This window comes from Rhinopithecus roxellana, chromosome 4 (genome assembly GCF_007565055.1).
Source record: "Rhinopithecus roxellana isolate Shanxi Qingling chromosome 4, ASM756505v1, whole genome shotgun sequence".
Lineage (NCBI taxonomy): Eukaryota > Metazoa > Chordata > Mammalia > Primates > Cercopithecidae > Rhinopithecus > Rhinopithecus roxellana.
The window spans coordinates 164,413,725-164,431,481 of record NC_044552.1 but is presented as its reverse complement, the minus strand read 5'-3'; positions in this window follow the sequence as shown (position 1 = coordinate 164,431,481).

Genomic DNA, 17,757 nt, shown 5'->3' with positions numbered 1-17,757 from the left:
TTCCATTGGTCTATAGCTCTGTTTTGGTAACAGTACCATGCTGTTTTGGTTACTGTGGCCTTGTAGTATAGTTTGAAGTCAGGTAGCGTGACGCCTCCAGCTTTGTCCTTTTGACTTAGGATTGTCTTGGCAATGCGGGCTCTTTTTTGGTTCCATATGAACTTTAAAGCAGTTTTTTCCAATTCTGTGAAGAAAAGCCACCTAATTTTTGACAAAGGTATCAAGAATATGCATTAGTGAAAGGATACCTTCTTCAATAAATAGTACTGGGAAAACTGGATATCCATATGTAGAAGAATGAAACTGGACCCCTATCTCTAACCACATACAAAATCAACTCAAGATGGATTAAAAACTTAAATATAAGACCCTAAACTATAAAACTACTAGAAGAAAACATAGGAAAAATACCTTAGAACATTGGTCTGGGCAAAGATTGTATGGTTAAAACCTTAAAAGCACACACAACAAAAACAAAACTAGACAAATGGAACAATATTAAACCAAAAACCTTCTGTATAGCAAAAGATACAATCAACAGAGTAAAGAGATAACCTGTTAAATAGGAGAAAATATTTGCAAAACTATGCATGTGATATGAGACTAATATCCACAGTATACAAGGAACTCAACTCAGAAGTAAGAAAAAAATAATAATCCCATTGAAAAGTAGACAAAGAACGTGAATAGGCATTTTTCAAAAGAAGACATAAAAATCGTCAACAAGTATATGAAAAAGAACTAAATCATGACATTTGCAGCAACATAGATGGTACTGGAAGTCATTATGTTAAGCATAACAAACCAGGTACAACATCAGTAATTAACACCCCTATCATGCAAAAAATGCAAATCAAAACCACAAAGAGATGTCATTTCACTCAGTTAGAATGAATATTATTAAAAAGACAAAAAAAAAAAAAAAACCAGATTCTGGGAAAAATGTGGAGAAAAGGGAACTCTTATATACTGTTGATTGGAATGTACATTAGTTCAAGTCCTATGGATAACAGAACAAAGATTTCTCTAAAAACTAAAAATAGAACTACATATGATACAGTATTCCTACTACTGGGTATTTATCCAAGGGAAATACAGTCAGTATATCAAACAGATACCCACACTTGCATGTTTATTACAGCATATTCACAATAGCAAGGATATGGAACAACCTGTAAATGAAAAAGAAAATGTGGTATGTATACAAAATGGAATACTATTCAGCCATAAAAAAGAATACAATCACATCATTTGTAGTAACATGGAGTGTACAAGAGGTCATTATGTTAACTGTAATAAGTGTAAGAAGTGTAATAGGCCAGACACAGAAAAGCATGTTCACACTCATATGTGGAAGCTAAAAATGTTGATATCATAAAAGCAGGGAGTAGAATGATAGACCTCAGAGGCTGGGAAGGATGTGTGGGTGGACCAGGAGTGGAGTGAATGAAGAGAAATCTTTAATTTATCTTGAGTTAATTTTTGTATATGGTGAAAGGTAGGAGTCCAATTTTATTCTTCTGCATATGTCTAGCCAGTTATCCCAGCACCATTTATTAAATAAGGACTTCTTTCCCTATTGCTTGTTTTTGTTGGCCTTGGCAAAGAATTTTTAGCTAAGTCCCCAAAAGCAATTGCAACACCAAAAAAAAAAAAAAAAAAAAAAAAAAAAATGTGTTATGGACCTATGTGACATAATTAATTAAACTGAAGAGCTTCTGCACAGCAAAAGAAACTATGAAGAGAATAAACAGACAATTTACAGAATGGGAGAAAATATTACAAACAATTCATTCAATAAAGTTCTAATATCCAGAATCTATAAGGAACTTAAACAAATCAGCAAGCAAAAACCAAATAACCTCATTATAATATAAGCAAATGACATGAACAGACACTTCTAAAAAGAAGACGTATAATCAGCCAACAAACATATGAAAACGTGCTCAACATCACTAATCATCAGAGAAATGCAAATCAAAACCACAACGAGATACCATCTCACATCAGTGAGAATGGCAATCATTAACAAGTCAAAAATAACAGATGTTAATGAGGCTGCGGAGAAAAGGGAATGCTTACAACGCTGTCGGTGGGAATGTAAATTAGTTCAGCCACCATGGTAGTCAGTTTAGAGATTTCTCAAATAACTTGAAACAGAGCTACCATTTAATCCAGCAATCCCATCACTGGGATAAATTCTCAAAGGAAAATAAATTGTTGTAGCAAAAAGACATGCACTTGTATGTTAATCACAGAACTATTCACAATAGTAAAGACATGAAATCAACCTACAGGCTCATCAGTAGTGGACTGGATAAGAAATGTGATACATATACACTATGGAATACTATGCAGTCATATAAAAGAATGAAATGTCCTTTGCAGCAACATGGATGCAGCTGGAGGCCATTATCCTAAGTGAATTAACGCAGGAACAGAAAATTAAATACTATATGTTCTCGCTTATAAGTGGGAGCTAAACTTTGAGTACACATGGACATAAATATGGGAGCAGCAGACTACTAGCACTGTGAACTACTAGTGAAGGGAAGGGAGTGTAGGTTGAAAAACTACCATTTAGGTACTATGCTCACTACTTGGGTGATGGGGTCTGTACTCCAAACCTTAGCATCACACAATATATTCATGTAACAAACCTGCACATGTATTCCCTGAATCTAAAATAAGAGTTTATTATGGAAAAAAATAGACATTATAATCACTGAAAAAATAAAAAATAAAAGAGAGGCAAACAGATCCTGGAGGATGACTATGACAAATTCACAGTTAGCAGCTCCAATTGCACTTGTGTGAGATGTAGTGTCTTTGCTAGAGAAAATTAATGTGACCTCAGAATATGAAATGCAGTCATGGATGTGCTTTAAAAGTATTCTTTTCTATCCATATAAAAAATGAGGATCAGAAACAGTTCACATTCACTAGGCACGCAAAAGAGTAGATGCTTACAAGCTTGCCCAAGAACTTTATTAATTCTCCTTCCCTCTGTCATAATGTAGTCCAAAGACACCTGGACCATTGACTATATCAATGATATCATGGCTAATTGGACCAAATACACAAGAAGTGGCAAGTTCTTTGGACTCCTTAGTAAGACATATGCACTCCTGAGTATGGGAGATATCCCCAAAAATGTCAGGAATATGAAACATCATCAGTGAAATTTATAGAGGTCCAGTGGCCTAGTAAAAGTTGAACATCCTTTTCAAAAGAAAGGAAATATTTCCTCTCCCATCTCCCTCCACAAAGAGGGATGCACAATACCATATTTTTCACCTTTGGCTTTTGAAAACAATATTTCTTACCTAGGAATACTGCTCTGGTCCATACACTGAATTGTCATGAAAAGTTTCCAGCTTCACTTTGAGTAGGGTCTACTGCAGGAAAGGCTTCTGGCGAAAGTCAATCCTGTTGTATAAGCAGTCCTGACACTTGGTACATGCACAGCCTGTGGCAATGGCAGACTCTGTGGTGAGAAATGACACTGCTTGAAGTGTCTTTTCCAATAGAAGTCTCAATAGAAGAATGGCCATGTAGATGTTATTAACATGCTATTTAAAAGCCCTGACAAAAGAATTGTCGTGTAGATATCTAGGTTCCAGGGCAGGACTATGCCATCCAGGGCAGAGGATTATATGCCATTCACAAAACAGCTCCCTAGTAGAGATAAGCAGCATGACTTTCCACCATGAGCTGTGTTATGTCAGTCTCACTAAGTCATAGGGTTAAATGGGCCCCATAGTAGTCCATCATAAAATGGGAGTGGTATATCTGGAACTGGGTAAAAACAAGACTGGGAAGCACAAGAAAGCAGCATGAGCAGATGATCCAGAGACCTGTGCCATCTACCAGTACCTGTTGTTCAGTTCACATCTATGGCCTCGTGGGTTATGTATGGGGGCACCCATTATGGCTGCCTGATGGTGGGGGGCAAATGGGTTGATTAAGAGAAGGGTTGCCACGATATATGAGCTAAGCCAAAAACGTCTCACTCAAGGGTAGCTCTGATAGGAAGTAAAGAGAATAAGCCCTCTCAATGGGCAAGGCTTTCCCTTTTGTGTGGTTAGAATATGTACAGGCAGTGGTACATAGCATGGCTAGTTGGTCAAGGGTCTAAAAGGGAACTAGGACAAAGTCTGTGGTAGTATTGGTGTGGACATTTGTGAGGGGCATAATGTGTAAAGATCTTTGTATTGCATGTTAATGTCCACCAGAGAGCATCCGCCTAGAAGTTGACACTAAACAATTAAGTAAACACAATGACTTTTTCTGTTGACATCAGTCAGCCTCTGCCATCAGGCATCCCAGTGCTCAGGTAATGAGCTCATGATTAGAATAGTCACGGTGGCAGGGACAGAAGCCAGGCATGGTCTCAACAGCACAGTCTCCACTTATCAAGGCTAATCTAACTACCGCTGCAACCTAATATTCAACCACAAATACCAACACTGAGCTCCTGAATGTGGCACCATCCGTCAAGAACACCACCCATTCACTTTGTGACAAGTTGATTACTTTGGACTTTTCCTTGCTAGAAGAGGCAGTAATTCATTTTCACTGGAACAGATATCCATTCCAGGTAGATATTCCTTTTATACCTTAAAGACCTTAGCCAATGTAGAGACTGAATGTTTGTGCCCCCTCAATATTTGTATGTTGAAATCCTAACCCAAAATATTATGGTTTTAGGAGGTAGGGCTTTGGGGAGGTAATTAGGTCATTAGAGTGGAGTTCTCATGAATGAATTTAGTGCTCTCGTAAGAAGAGACATAAGATCTTACCTTCTATCTCTGCTCTCCACCTTATGAGGATGACAAGACAGGCCCTCTGTAAACCAGGAAGTGGCCCCTCACTAGACCCAGGATCAGCTGGCACCTTGATCTTGGACTTCCCAGTCCCTACATTATAAGAAATGAATGTTGGTTGTTCAAGCCACCCAGTCTACGATAATTTGTTATAGCAGCCAAAACTAAGCCAGCACCACTATCTGAGGGCTTACAGAGTGTTTGATCCATCAACACTGGAGCCCCTTTAATACTGTATCAGAGTAAAGGATATGAGGCTGTGGACACATGACAATAGGATTCACTGGTCTTGTGACATATCACACCACCCAGTTTGAAAGAATGATGGGACAGCCTATTGATATCACAGCTGAGGCACCAGCTCAAGGATGGTACCTTGTAAGGCTAGACCACCATTCTTCACATGACATAGTTTACATGCTGCGATTCCATGCAGCACACAAGCAACAGCAGTAATAAAATGCTGTGACTTCAATAAGTAGAATACAGGGGTCTAGAAACCAAGAGATGGAAGCAGAATGACCCTGCTTACAATCATTCCCAGCAATTATCTTTGGGAATTTGTGCTTCCTGTCCCCACAACTCTAGGCTCTGTGGATTTAAGATCCTGGTTTACAAAGAGGGAAAGCATCCAACAGAGGACTCGGCAAAAATCCCATTGAACTTTAAGCTGTGGCTGCTATCCAGGCATTTCGGGTTCCTCATGCCAAGGACCAGCAGACAAGAAGAGGAGTCACCATTCTGGCAGGCATAATTTAGCCTGATAATTTAGCAGGAGGAGATAGGACTGCTGCACAGTGGTGGCAGGGAAGAATGTATTTGGCACCCCCAGTAATCCACATGGGTGTCCTTGGGTACTCTTTTGCCTAATTTTGACAATAAATGGACAAATGTAGCAACCTCAGCCTGAGTATGGGGACCAGGGACTCAGACATCTGAAGTTTGAAAGTCTGGTTCATCTTTCCAGGAAAACCAACGAGTTCAAGATGTACTACTAATGATAAGGAGAATCTAGAATGGATATGAGAAGAAGGAAGTGATGTGTATCATTTGTGGCCCTGGGAACAGCTGCAGCAGAATGGGCTACAGCTGGCCCACTAATCTTGTAAGTTTCCTCCAGGAAAAGAGCCCTCCAGAATCTTAAAGGAGCTGCTGTCAGGACTTATGGGAAGAAATGGAACTACATGGTTCAAGTTTTCACTCAGGAGTGATGAACCCATCCCTGAGCTTTCAAGAGTGCTGCCAGCTGGTGGCCCTCAGCCCTGTCCCATCAGCACTTCCCGGAAACTGCCAGCCATTTGGTTCAGATTACATCAACTTCCTGGGCCCTGCATCTAGTAACTGGTTGATCCAAGATGGGAAAGTAATACAAAAACCTGACCCTTCTACCCCAATTTGAGTTATCTCTGAAGGGTTACCCAAGGTCCAGAGTTCTCTGCAGGACTGAACAAGACCTGTGTTGTGGTTATATTCCAGCCAACTTTTCCCTTTGTCCAGTCCTGCTTCCCTCTCTTCCCTCACTGACATTAATTCTAAAAGCGTACTCTAATAAAATGCTAATTTCTATCTCATAGTCTGCTTCTCAAGGAATCTGACCTATAACTATGTTACTTTTTTGTATTATTTCAAATACACATGATGACTGCATTAGAAAATAGAAAATATTGGCCGGGCACGGTGGCTCAAGCCTGCAATCCCAGCACTTTGGGAGGCCGAGGCGGGTGGATCACGAGGTCAGGAGATCGAGACCATCCTGACTAACACGGTGAAACCCCGTCTCTACTAAAAAATACAAAAAGCTAGCCAGGCGAGGTGGCGGGCGCCTGTAGTCCCAGCTACTCGGGAGGCTAAGGCAGGAGAATGGCATAAACCCGGGAGGCGGAGTTTGCAGTGAGCTGAGATCTGGCCACTGCACTCCAGCCTGGGTGACAGAGCGAGACTCCTTCTCAAAAAAAAAAAAAAAAAAAAAAAAAAAAAAAGAAAATAGAAAATAGAAAATATTTATTGGGTGCCTAATACATTTCAGTTCTGTTCTAGGTTCATACAGTCTCAGCTCTCATGGAGCTTACATCTTAGAGGCAGGAGTTAAATAACAAGGAAATCAACTAATAATGGATAAAAGAACTATCAGATAGTAATTATAGTAATTAGTCTTATGCAGAGAATTAAAATGGTGTGATGTTGTGAGGTGACAGAAAGTGACTGAATGGCTATTTTTTTTTTTCTTTTTTTTTTTTTGACAGTCTCATTCTGTCGCCCAGGCTGGAGTGCAGTGGCGCGATCTCGGCTCTCGCAACCTCCGCCTCCCAGGTTCAAGTGATTCTCCTTCCTCAGCCTCCTGAGTCGCTGGGACTACAGGCACGTGCCACCACACCCAGGTAATTTTTGTATTTTTAGTAGAGACAGGGTTTCACCATGTTGGTCAGGTTGGTCTTAAACTCCTGACCTCGTGATCTGCCCACCTCAGCCTCCTTAAAGGCCTCTCTAAGGAGGTGCCATCAAAGCTGAGACCTGAATGTTAAGGAATCAGTGATGCGAACATAAGGGCAAGAACTTTCCAGACAGAGAGAATGGCTCATATAAAGACTTAAGACTGAAATAGGTTTAGTGTGTTCAAGGAGAGAAGGATGGTGATGTGGCTAGACCTGGATGGGAGTAGCAAAGAGTACAGCATAAGATAATCAGAGGTACCTGAAAGCAAGATAGGTCACCAGCAGCTCTACTGGAGCCGTCTGTGAAGATTTGGTCAGAGTTCTCACTCTTGTCACCTCTACTCAAACTTGCATGGTTGCGATCCAGAAACATGGCCTCAATGTGTGCTGCCAGTGTTTCCATCAGTATGCAAAGGATATAGATTTCATTAAGTTGGACTAAGTGATCTTCCTTGAATGGATTATCCAAGGCATCCACCTCATGAAAGAAACTATGCTAGCTCTTTGTACATAAAATAAAATGAAATAAAAATCAGAGGTAGACATGGCATAGGGAACATAGGAGGTTTGGGAGGGAGAGTTTATTTGGAGAGCAGAAAATTTAAAAATTCTGGTCAAATGTGATAGAATTAATAGGTAGAATTGAAGGCTCATTTGCAATAGAGGTCATGGATTTAAAACAAGCGAAAAGAGTGGTGTGTTTTTTTCTAGCATTGTTCAGCCATTGAATCAAGCAAGAAATAGGCAGATAGGATTACTTGTGTTGAGCCTTTTGGCACATTAGGCTGATGGAAGGAGAGCCTGTGAAGGAATTAAGGGTTTTGTCATGAGAGAGAGAGAATCTAAGCTGGGTAAGAGGGGCATAAAGTAGTAATGCCTATTGAAAGAATGGTAGATTTAGTGGGTTGGAGATCCAGATGAGAGCAAAGGATTGCTTGAGTAGGAGTTCTAAAGCAGGTGAGATCGAAAGACAAGCTGTAGGGTACACATAAAGGGGTATTTGAAATGGACCTTTTTGAAATTGCGCTGTCATTGGTGGTGGTAAAGTCAAAGGTGTGGCTCTGGAGTAGATGGTTGGGATGGAGCGAAGGAAAAATATCTTTGCAAGTCAGAAGGCTGAGAGAAATCAGCACATTGCAGGGATTAGCCACATGGATGTAGAAGTTACTGATAATGGAAGTCACTGAGTCAGATATTGCAATCACATTAAAACGGGAGAGTAATTTAGTGTGATAACAAAAGGAGTAGTCAAAGTTTGATGGCATACATTTCAAATAATATATTTTAAAATATTTTCCCACCTAGAATTTTTAATTTGTCTTTTTTTTTTTTTTTTTTTTTGAGACGGGGTCTCGCTCTGTCACCGAGGCTGGAGTGCAGTGGCCGGATCTCAGCTCACTGCAAGCTCCGCCTCCCGGGTTTACGCCATTCTCCTGCCTCAGCCTCCCAAGTAGCTGGGACTACAGGCGCCCGCCACCTCGCCCAGCAAGTTTTTTCTATTTTTCAGTAGAGACGGGGTTTCACCGGGTTAGCCAGGATGGTCGCGATCTCCTGACCTCGTGATCCACCCGTCTCGGCCTCCCAAAGTGCTGGGATTACAGGCTTGAGCCACCACGCCCGGCCTGTTTGTCTATTTTTAATAGAATTTATTTTTAAAATTTTTAGATTTACAGAAGAATTGAGAAAATAATAGAGTTCCCATATACCAGCACCAAGTTTCCCCAATCATTAACATCTTACATTAGTATGGCACATTTGTTAACAATTAGTGAATCCATGTTGGTATGTTATTGTCAACTAAACTTCATACTCTATACAGATTTACTTAATATTTACCTAATGTCCTCTTTCTATTCCAGGAGGATCCCATCCAAGATACGACATTATGTTTAGTAGCCATGTCCATAGCTTATTCTTGGTTGTGATATTTTCTCAGACTTCTTGTTTTTGATGACCTTTACAGTTTTGAGGAATACTCTCCAGATGTCATATAGGATACATCTCTATTGAAATTTTTCTAATATTTTTTCCTAATAAAACTAGGGTATGGGGGGAAGATCACAGACATAAAGTAGTATTATCATTACATCATATCAAGGGCATATACTATCAACATGAATAATCCCTGTTGATGTTAGTTGATTACTTGGCTAAGGTGTAGTGTTTGCAATATTTCTCCACTCTAAAATTGCTCCTCTTCCATATAGTACTCTCACTTCCTTCCAAAGAGGGGAAAGGGAGTAATTTTACTTTGGAGAAATATTGAGCCCCACACTTGAAGAGTGTTGAGCCCTCACTTAAAGAGTAAAGCCTTATGCATCCCCTCCTTGGGCGTAGAATATCTGCATAAATTACTTGGAATTCTCCACTCCGTGAAAGAAACCATACTAGTTCTTTGCATATAAAATTAAAAATTTTTTAAAAAGATAATAAGAGGTAGACATGGCATAGAAAATGTAGAAGGTTTGAGAGGGAGAGTTTATTTGTAGAGTTCTGTCCTTTTTTCCTGATTTATTAATTTATTCAATCATTTATTTCTATCAGTATGGGCTCACAAACAGCTTACTATAGATAACAGCTAGTTACATATAGAAATATGTATAGATATGGAAGTAAGTTCCTTTGCCTTAAGTCTTAGAGATTCTACTCATTTCAAAGTTACTTAGATTATGCCTTTCAACCCACCCCTTTCAGTGAGTTTCCACACACTTGTAATACAGATAGATTCTCTTGTCATTGTCTGCATTTTTTTCCCAGGATCCCCTGACATCCTAAATGTTTTTTTGAAAATTTCCATACGTTAAAGTTTATTCCTTTTTTAGTGAAGTTTATGGGTTTCAACAAATGTATGATGTCATGTGTCCATAATTACAGTATTACACAGAATAGTTTCACTATCCTAAAAATTCCTTGTTTTTCACCTATTCAACCCTTCCCCTATCCTCTAACCCCAGCAACTATTGATCTTGTTACTGGCTTTACAATTTCTCCTTTTCTATAATGTAATATAATTGGAATTACACAGCATATAGCATTTTTAAGACTGGATTCTTTTACTTAGTAATATACATGTAAGGTTCCTTCTTATAAGAAGAGGAAAATGCCACTTGAAGATAGAGACATACAGGGGTAAGAAGGCTACATTAGTTTTAGAAAAAGAAGACTTCAGAACAAGGAAAATAATCAGAGATCAGTTATCAGAGCCAGTTCCCCAAGAAGTCATAACAATCCTTATCATGTACTCATCTACCAATAGAGTTTTAAAATATGAGGGAAAAATGACAAAATTGCAAAGATAAATAGACAAATCCACTATTATAGTTGGAGACTCCTCATTAAGTAATTGATGAGGCAGAAATGGGTAAAGATAGAGTTGACCTGAATAGTGCTATAAACCAAGTTGATCAAATTGACATTTATAGACTACGTCATCCAGCAACAGCAGAATACACATTCTTCTCAACCCCCCATGGAATATCCACCAAGATGGCCCATAAATTGCACCTTAATAAAGAAGAGTACATAGTTTATGTTATCAGATTACAATGTAATTTAACTAGTAATTAACAGAAAGATAGATGAAAATTTTCAAAATGTTTAGAAATAGCACAACACACTTCTAATAACCATAGGTGGAAGAAGTCTGAGAAATTAAAAATATTTTAAACTAAATGAAAATGTAAATACAACTTATTGAGATTTGTGGAAACAACACAAAAGTGAAATTTTTCTTGGCTCTTTCTCACAAGATCCTGGTGAGATTCCTGAGACTACAGCACCCTGGACTTTTTCACTCTCATGCCAGTTCACACTCAGCCTCCAGCAATTCATCAAAGTTACCATTTAAGTGTTCCTACCAATTGTGGCTCCATCAGCTTGTGCTCCAGATAAGCTGACTGTGGCTGTGATTTTCTTCATTTACCCTTCTTTCTAGATTTTGGGGTAGCAATTTGTTCTCTGATCTCAATTTTCTCAGGACTCCAGGGAAAGTAACTGAATTTTTATTTGTTCAGCTTTTTTCTTGTTATAAGCATGGGAATGATGACTCATAGGCTCCTTTTATGTCAGAACTGACTGATACTAGTTTTTTAAATAAGTAATTTACTCATATGGTTCACAATTCAAAAACTCCAGTAACAAATGGGTCTCTTCTATTTCATTCTTAGTTGCCATTTTTCCCGCCTGAAGTCTACCAGTCTTATCTCTTTCTGCTTATCTCTTCAGGAATGCTCTAAGCACATACACAAGTATCTGGGTTTTTTTCCCACACAACTGATAGCATATTCTATGCCCTACTTTGTATTTTCCTTTTAAAAATTAGTACACTTCAGAGGCAATTCCATGTCAGTTCCATGACAAATGTCCTTTTAAAAGCTATGTAATATTTCATCATATTTCCCTATTGAAGGATCTTTAGATTGTGTCCAATGTTGACCATTCCAAAAAAAAAAAAAAACACTGCAAAAGTGACTAACTCCATATATCTTTATGTGGTGAATGAGAATATCTTATATACATATTCTGAAAAGTGGAATTGATGAGTAAATGTTATGTTCACCTTTAATTCTGATAGATATTGCTAAATTATTTTCCATATAAATTTTACCAGTTTATATTACCATCAGAAATATATGAGAACCACCCCTGCACATCCTTGCCACCACTTGGGGAAAAATGGCATCTTATGGTTGAAATTTGCATTTCTCTTATCAATGAGTTTGGCCATCCTTTAATATATTAAGCAATCATTTTTTACTCCTATCTTTTGCTCAGTTTCTTATTAGTTTTTATCTTTTCTATACACATTAAGTAACTCTTAAAATATTAAGAATATTGAACAGGGCTGGCAAGATGGCCAAATAGGAATAACTCCAGTCTGTAGCTCCCAGTGAGATCAATGTAGAAGGCGGGTGATTTCTGCATTTCCAACTGAGGTACCCAGCTCATCTCACTGGGACTGGTTAGAGAGTGGGTGCAGCCCATGGAGGGCAAGCTGAAGCAGGGTGGGGTGTCACCTTACCCAGGAAGTGCAAGGGGTCAGGGAACTCCATCCCCTAGCGAGGGGAAGCCTTGAGTGACTGTGCCATGAGAAATGGTACACTCTGGCCCAGATACTACGCTTTTCCCATGGTCTTAGCAACCTACAGACCAGGAGAGTCTCTTGGGTGCCTATGCCACCAGGACTCTGGGTTTCAAGCACAAAACTAGGCAGTCATTTAGGCAGACACTGAGCTAGCTGCAGGAGTTTCTTTTTTTTTTTTTTCTTCATACCACAGTGGTGCCTGGAACGTCAGTGAGACAGAAACCTTCACTACCCTGGAAAGTGGACTGAAGCCAGGGAGTCAAGTGATCTAGCACAGCAAATCCCACCCCCATGAAGCCCACTGGCTTGAAATTCTCACTGCCAGCATAGCAGTCTGAATTCAGCCTGGGATGCTTGAGCTTGGAGGTGGGAGAAGCATCCACCATTACTGAGGCTTGAGTAGGCAGTTTTCCCCTTTTGTAAACAAAGATCCCAGGAAGTTTGAACTGGGTGGAGCCCACTGCAGCTCCACAAAGCCACTGTAGCCAGACTGCCTATCTAAATTCCTCCTCTCTGGGCAGGGCATCTCTGAAAGGAAGGCAACAGCCACAGTCAGGAGCTTACAGATCAAACTCCCATCTCCCTGGGACAGAACATATAGGGGAAGGGGTGGCCATGGTGCAGCTTCAGCAGACTTAAATGTTCCTGCCTGCCAGCTCTGAAGAGAGCAGCAAATCCAGCACAACACTCAAGCTCTGCTAAGGGACAGACTGCCTCCTCAAGTGGGTCCTGACCCTTGTGCCTCCTGACTGGGAGACACCTCCCAGCAGGGGATGACAGACACCTCATGCAGGAGAGCTCTGGCTGGCATCTAGCAGGTGCCCCTCTGGGATGAAGCTTCCAGAGGAAGGAACGGGCAGCAATCTTTGCTGTTCTGCAGCTTCTGCTAGTGACACCCAGGCAAACAGGGTCTAGAGTGGACCTCCAGCAAACTCCAGCAGACCTGCATCAGAAAGGCCTGATTGTTAGAAGGAAAACTAACAAAACAGAAAGGAATAGCATCAACATCAACAGAAAGGATGTACACAAAAACCCCATCCAAATGTCAACAACATCAGAGAACAAAGATAGATAAATCCATGAAGATGAGGAAGAAGCATGAGAAGAGAATGAGTTTGACAAATTGACAGAAGTAGGCTTCAGAAGGTGGGTAATAACAAACTCTTCTGAGGTAAAGGAGCATGTTCTAACCCAATGCAAGGAAGCTAAGAACCTTGATAAAAGGTTAGAGGAAATGCTAACTAGAATAACCAGTTTAGAGAAGAACATAAATGAGCTGATGGAGCTGCAAAACACAGCATAAGAACTTCATGAAGCATACACAAGTATCAATAGCCAAATAGATCAAGTGGAAGAAAGGATGTCAGAGATTGAAGATAAATTTTATGAAATAAAGCAAGAAGACAAGATGAGAGAAAAAACAATGAAAAGGAATGAACAAAGCCTCTAAGAAATATGGGACTATGTGGAAAGACCAAACCTACATTGATTTGTGTATCTGAAAGTGATGGGAAGAATGGAATCAAGTTGGAAAACACTCTTCAGAATATTATCCAGGAGAATTTCCCCAACCTAGTAAGACAGGCCAACATTCAAATTCAGGAAATACAGAGAACACCACAAGAATACTCCTTGAGAAGAGCAACCCCAAGACACATAATCATCAAATTCACCAAGGCTGAAATGAAGGAAAATATGTTAAGGGAAGCCAGAGAGAAAGGTCGGGTTACCCACAAGGGAAGCCTGTCAGATTAACAAAAGATCTCTTGGCAGAAACCCTACAGGCCAGAAGAGAGTGGGGACCAATATTCAACATTCTTAAAGAAAAGAATTTTCAACCCAGAATTTCATATCCAGCGAAACTAAGCTTCATAAGCAAAGAGAGAAATAAAATCCTTTACACACAGGCAAATGCTGAGAGATTTTGTCACGACCAGGCCTACCTTACAAGAGGTCCTGATGGAAGCACTAAACATGGAAAGGAAACACCATTCTCAGCCACTGCAAAACCATACCAAAATGTAAAGACCATCGACACTATGAAGAAACTGGCAAATAATGAGCTAACAGGCAAAATAATGAGCTAGCATCATAATGACAGGATCAAACACACACATGACAATATTAACCTTAAATGTAAATGGGCTAAATGCCCCAATTAAAAGACACAGACTGGCAAATTGGATAAAGAGTCAAGACCCATTGGTGTGCTGTATTCAAGAGACCCACCTTATGTACAAAGACACACATAAGCTCAAAATAAAGGAATAGAGGAATATTTACCAAGCAAATGGAAAGCAAAGAAAAGCAAGGGTTACAATCTTAGTCTCTAATAAAACAGACTTTAAACCAACAAAGATCAAAAAAGACAAAGAAGGGCATTACATACATAATGGTAAAGGGATCAATGCAACAAGAAGAGCTATCTATCCTAAATATATATGCACCCAATACAGAAGCACCCAGATCCATAAAGCAAGTTCTTAGACATCTACAAAGAGACTTAGACTCCCACACAATAATAGTGGGAGACTTTAACACCCCACTGTCAATGTTAGACAGATCAATGAGACAGAAAATTAACAAAGATATTCAGCACTTGAACTCAGCTCTGGCCCAGCAGACTTAACACACATATACAGAGTTCTTCACCCAAATCAACAGAATATACATTCTTCTCAGCACCACATTGCACTTGTTCTAAAAGTGATTATATAACTGAAAGTAAAACGCTCCTCAGAAAATGCAAAAGAATGGAAATCATAACAGTCTTTCAGACCACAGTGCAATCAAATTAGAACTCAGGACTAAGAAACTCACTAAAAACCTCACAACTACATGGAAACTGAACAACCTGCTCCTGAATGACTACTGGATACACAATGAAATTAAGGCAGAAATAAGTAAGTTCTTTGAAACCAATGAGAACAAAGACACAACATACAGAATCTGTGGCACACAGCTAAAGCAGTGTTTAGAGGGAAATTTATAGCACTAAATACCCACAGGAGAAAGCAGGAAAGATCTAAAATCAACACCCTAACATCACAATTAAAAGAACTAGGGAAGCAAGAGCAAACAAATTCAAAAGCTAGCAGAAGACAAGAAATAACTTAAGATCAGAGTAGAACTGAAGGAGATAGAGACACAAAAAACCCTTCAAAAAAATCAATGAATCCAGGAGCTGTTTTTTTTTTAAAAAAAAAAGAAAAGAAAAGAAAAAAGATCATAGACCACGAGCCAGACTAATAAAGAAGAAAAGAGAGAAGAATCAAAGAGACACAATAAAAACAAGATAAAGGGGGCCAGGCATGGTGGCTCACACCTGTAATCCCAGAACTTTGGGAGGCCGAGGCAGGCAGATCACAAGGTCAAGAGATTGAGACCATCAGGTCAACATGGTGAAACCCTATCTCTACTAAAAATACAAAAATTAGCCAGGTGTGGTGGCACATGCCTGTCGTCCCAGCTACTCGGGAGGCTGAGGAAGAAGAATCGCTTGAACCCAGGAGGCAGAGGTTGCAGTGAGCCAATATTGCACCACTGCACTCCAGCCTGGCAACACAGCAAGACTCCATCTCAATAAATAAATAAATAAATAAATAAATAAATAAATAAACAAATAAAGGGGATATCACCACTGATTCCACAGAAATGTAAACTACCATCAGAGAATACTATAAACATCTCTATGCAAATAAACTAGAAAATCTAGAAGAAATGGATAAATTCCTGGACACATACACCCTTTCAAGAATAAACCAGGTTACTGTAGTCCTGTAGTATAGTTTGAAGTCAGGTAGCGTGATGACTCCAGCTTTGTTCTTTTAACCAAAACAGCATGGTACTGGTACCAAAACAGAGATATAGAACAATGGAAGAGAACAGAGCCCTCAGAAATAATACCACACATCTACAACCATCTGATCTTTGACAAACCTGACAAAAACAAGAAATGGGAAAAGGATTCCCTATTTAATAAATGGTGCTGGGAAAACTGGCTAGCCATATGTAGAAAGCTGAAACTGGATCCCTTCCTTATACCTTACACAAAAATTAATTCAAGATGGACTAGAGACTTAAATGTTAGACCTAAAATCATAAAAAACCTAGAAGAAAACTTAGGCAATACCATTCAGGACATAGGCATGGGGAAGGACTTCATGTCTAAAACACCAAAAGCAAGGGCAACAAAAGCCAAAATTGACAAATGGGATCTAATTAAACTAAAGAGCTTCTGCACAGCAAAAGAAACTACCATCAGAGTGAACAGACAACCTACAGAATGGGAGAAAATTTTTGTAATCTACTCATCTGACAAAGGACTAATACCCAGAACCTACAAAGAATACAAACAAATTTACAAGAAAAAAACAAACAATCCCATCAAAAAGTGGGTAAAGAATATGAACAGACACTTCTCAAAAGAAGACATTTATGCAACCAACAGACACATAAAAAATGCTCATCATCACTGGCCATCAGAGATATGCAAATCAAAACCACAATGAGATACCATCTCATACCAATTAGAATGGTGATCATTAAAAAGTTAGGAAACAGCAGGTGCTGGAGAGGATGTGGAGAAATAGGAACACTTTTACACTGTTGGTGGAACTATAAACTAGTTCACACATTGTGGAAAACAGTTTGGTGATTCCTCAAGGATCTAGAACTAGAAATACAATTTGACTCAGCCATCCATTACTGGGTATACACTCAAAGGATTATAAATCATGCTGCTATAAAGACATATGCACACGTATGTTTATTGCGGCACTATTCACAATAGCAAAGACGTGGAACCAACCCAAATGTCTATCAATGACAGACTGGATTAAGAAAATGTGGCACATATACACTATGGAATACTATACGGCCATAAAAAAGGATGAGTTCGTGTCCTTTGTAGGGACATGGATGCAGCTGGAAACCATCATTCTCAGCAAACTATCACAAGAACAGAAAACCAAACACCTCATGTTCTCACTCACTCTCTCCCATTGTTCAGTGGGAACTGAACAACGAGAACACTTGGACACAGGAAGGGAAACATCCACACCAGGGCCAGTCATGGGGTTGAGGGAGTAGGGAGGGATAGCATTAGGAGATATACCTGATGTAAATGACGAGTTAATGGGTGCAGCACACCAACATGGCACATATATACATATGTAACAAACCTGCAAGTTGTGCACATGTACCCTAGAACTTAAAGAATAATACAAAAATAAAAAAAGAATAAACCAGGAAGATGTTGAATCCCTGAACGGACCAATGACAGCTCTGAAATTGATGCAGTAATTAATAGCCTACTAACCAATAAAAGCCCAGGACCAGATAGATTCATAACCAAATTCTACCAGAGGTTCAAAGAGAAGATGGTACCATTCCTTCTGAAACAATTCCAAATAAT